Here is a 3,762-nt window from a genome sequence, read left to right on the forward strand (position 1 = left end):
TGGCGGATTCATGTTGATGTATGGCAAAACCAATACAATATTGTAAAGTAATTAGCCTCCAATTAAAATAAATAAATTTAAATTTAAAAAAAAGAAAATATAGCCTGTATATTCAGTTCAAAAAAAAAAAAGAAGAAGAAGACTCCAAATATCACTTTCTGCTTTCCTGCATCCTGTGTCAAGCCACAGAGAATGAATTCAGTCACACTCTTATTCACTGACATGATAATGACTGTAGATAAGATGTAGTTGACAAAGGTTTAGTCTGCAGAAAGAAGAAAAGAATAGACATCTCGGGAAGATAAGTGGACTGAATTCTGAAGTCCTAGTTTTTGTTTCACGCTCTGTTTGTTCCAAATGTCTTTAAACTGATATGAATCTCTGGAAATCTGTACATGTCCTAATCTCTCCCAGATCTATCTATTGATTCAGAAGTTAGCTACCTTGGATCAAAGTTTTTGCATTTTGAGAATACAGAATGAATGGCCTTTAAAATTTTTATTCCAACCAAGATTGTGAACTCCAGAACTAGTACTTTCCGTTAGCAAATGACTTTAACATTTCCAAATTCAGCCTTCAGACAAGAAATGGAGTACAAATACTTGCCATATTTTATTCTGAGTTTTCCTAAAAATTTAAAGACGACTTTGTATCCACATAGACATCAATATACACATGTATATTCCAGGCATTATATATCTTTTCTATGTTCTCTAAAATCTAAATAGCACTATTTCAATATTAACTGCTAATATTATTAGAGTCCCTGCTGAAGAAACCATTCTTACTTTGGTTCATTTCTGTGTCTATTATACCTGACTCCATTGGAATCTTGGTTGAAATATGCTTTGACAATTTTTACCTATGCCTCTTGTGTTCAAGATGTCAGCTTCACTGATAGTCATAATATAACAAATGTGTGGATAATACACTAAGGTTTATGTAGTTTGGGAAACTACTATTTACCCTCTTGACTATACTCCTGAACTTACCCCATTAAAGTACTGAGCCTTTCTGCCTATGGATTTGACTTGTAAAATTTCCTATATGTGTATAATCTAATATATGATCTTACTGTCTCTCTTTACTCTAAATTTTCCAGAAAACTTTCTTAAAAATATTGTTTGAAAAAAATCCTGCAGTTTCAATATACAGGAATATAATTTTTCTATTTTAGATATTTGTTAATATCACATATAGTTTGATTGAAATAATCATTGTAGTTTCTGACTTTCACTTAGAATTATTATAATAATTTTCACATATTACTATAATTTCCATAGTTTAATTATTGACTTAATGATATAATTATATATAAAGTTTTAGAATATTGCAGAAAAATTAATGCACATACAAGCAAAGCAAAAAGAGCTTATTGTATTATCTCTCTTGGTTAGCAAAAATGTATTTTTATTATGTGTATAGCAAATTATATTACAAGCCACATTTTATTTTTTACCACATTTTTATGAAAATATATTGTCCTGAGTATCCTTTATTTTTTGTCATCTTATATTTTGTAATCTTGGTATTTTATTTACAATTAATATTAATCTAGCAAAATGATATTTCTTGGTAAAGAATACAGTTGCTGGAGTCAGTTTGTCTGGGTTCAAATCCCCGATTCACTATTTACTAGTTGCAAGATCTTGGGAAAATCACTTCAGACATAATCATGTTTACTATGCAGATAAAATGAAGAAGGATGTGGCTCATAGTAAGTAAGAACTATGTAAGTCTGTCTCTACTATTTTCACTTTTATGACTTTGCTTCTTTTCTTCTTCTGCGACTTTGTTCCTTTTTATAAAATACAAGCTGTCAATTTTCCCATTTTAATGTAGTCTATATTTTGAAAAAACTTTAAAATAGTAATACAGTATCCACTCACCTTCAATTAATTTCATAATTATCTTTCATTTTAAATACTTAATTGAAATTATCTGGAGTTATTGTGAGGAATGTGGAAAACATCCTCACTGTTCCTTAAAGTTTAATATGAGTTTTAAGGTACTTGGATATAAGATCACTAATTATGTAAGTCATCATATGATTGGTGTTATAAGAGTAGAAACCATCTGCAGGGAGAAAAGTACAAATTCCTAAGAGTAAATCGATCAGTGAAAAATTCAGAATTTTTTAAAGAGATGAACTTTAACTGAAGAAAGTCAGGTTTTAAATCAGGTCTGAGAGTTAGCATAGAATCTGAGGCCACACTGCCTAGATTCACACTCCATCTGCTGCCTATGAGGGTGTATATTTAACAAATTCCTTGATTCTATGCATTTCATTTTCTCCAGCTGTGAAAATATATGATAAAGCAATCTACTTTTCAGGGTTGCTATGAAGGTTGGATAATTCAGTATGTGCAAAACATATGGAAGATGCAGGTATGCAGTACCTTCAATTGTAGTGGTTACTTCCATTATGATTATGAGTGTTAGCTTTCCAAGAGGGATTTTTCATTTTCCAAAAACATCAATTCCAAATTTTTATTTACCTATAAAACAACTGCACAACTGTTTTAAACATTAAGTTCCTTTTCTGAGTAGCTGAAATCATATCAGCACTGTGTATCACACCAGTTTTCTCATGGTAACCAGAAATTAGGAATGATGCTTTCAGAAATTTTAATGTGTATTTAAATATAAATAAATAAAAGTACATAACACCTACAGTAATATGGGCCCATGATAAGAAGAAAGTAGAAGGAACATAGGCCCTTGGATGTGAAAAAGTCTAGAATCCAGAGATAAAACTCAGAGGAGGGAGGGCTTTGGAAGGAGAGAGGAAAGCAATATTTTAATGGATATGATACTGCTGCTACTAAGTCACCTCAGTCGTTCAATCGTGTCCGACTCTGTGCGACCCCATAGATGGCAGTCCACCAGGCTCCCTCGTCCCTGGGATTCTCCAGGCAATAACACTGGAGTGGGTTGCCATTTCCTTCTCCAATGCATGAAAGTGAAACTGAAAATGAAACTGAAACTGAAGTCGCTCAGTCATGTCCAACTCTTCATGACTCCACGGACTGTAGCCTACCAGGCTCCTCCATCCATGGGATTTTCCAGGCAAGAGTACTGGAGTGGGTTGCTGTTTCCTTCTCCAAATGGACATGACAAGGCAAATGCTTTATCAAGCGAATAAAAAGAAAATCAAACTGAAACTTCTAGCTTAGTTGGATTATTCTGATGCTGGGAAATATTGAAAGCAAAAGGAGAAGGGGTTGGCAGAGGACAAGATGGTTAGATAGCATCACCGACTTAATGGACATGAATTTGAACAAACTCCAGGAGATCATGGAGGGAAGAGAAGCCTGATATGCTGCAGTCCATAGAGTGGTAAAGAGTCAGACATGACAGTGTGACTGAACAATAACAAAGGCATAGTAGAAAAACTTTGAAAACTAGGTTTTCTACCTAGCCAGAGGCCATGAAAGCAAGAGTATATTGTTTGATTATGTTTTTGTAGGGATATATAAAATGTAGAGGCCTAAAATGATGTAGACAGCTTTTATTATGATTTATTTGTTACCTAAGAACAGAAATTTTGAGTGCAAGATTTGCACAGCATCATCTTTCAGAATTTGAAATAGCTCAACTGGAATTCCATCACCTCCACTAGCTTTGTTCATAGTGATGCTTTCTAAGGCCCACTTGACTTCACATATCAGGATGTCTGGCTCTAGGTCAGTGATCACACCATCGTGATTATCTGGGTCATGAAGACCTTTTTTGTACAGTTCTTCTGTGTATTCTTGTCAC

General features: G+C 33.5%; 1 pseudogene; it reads right to left on the reverse strand.

Annotated features, from left to right (window-relative positions):
• Positions 1–3,762, reverse strand: part of LOC104999600 — a 19,519-nt pseudogene that overhangs the window by 1,219 nt on the left and 14,538 nt on the right.

The sequence above is a fragment of the Bison bison genome, unplaced genomic scaffold (assembly GCF_000754665.1).
Source record: "Bison bison bison isolate TAMUID 2011002044 unplaced genomic scaffold, Bison_UMD1.0 scf7180017864355, whole genome shotgun sequence".
Lineage (NCBI taxonomy): Eukaryota > Metazoa > Chordata > Mammalia > Artiodactyla > Bovidae > Bison > Bison bison.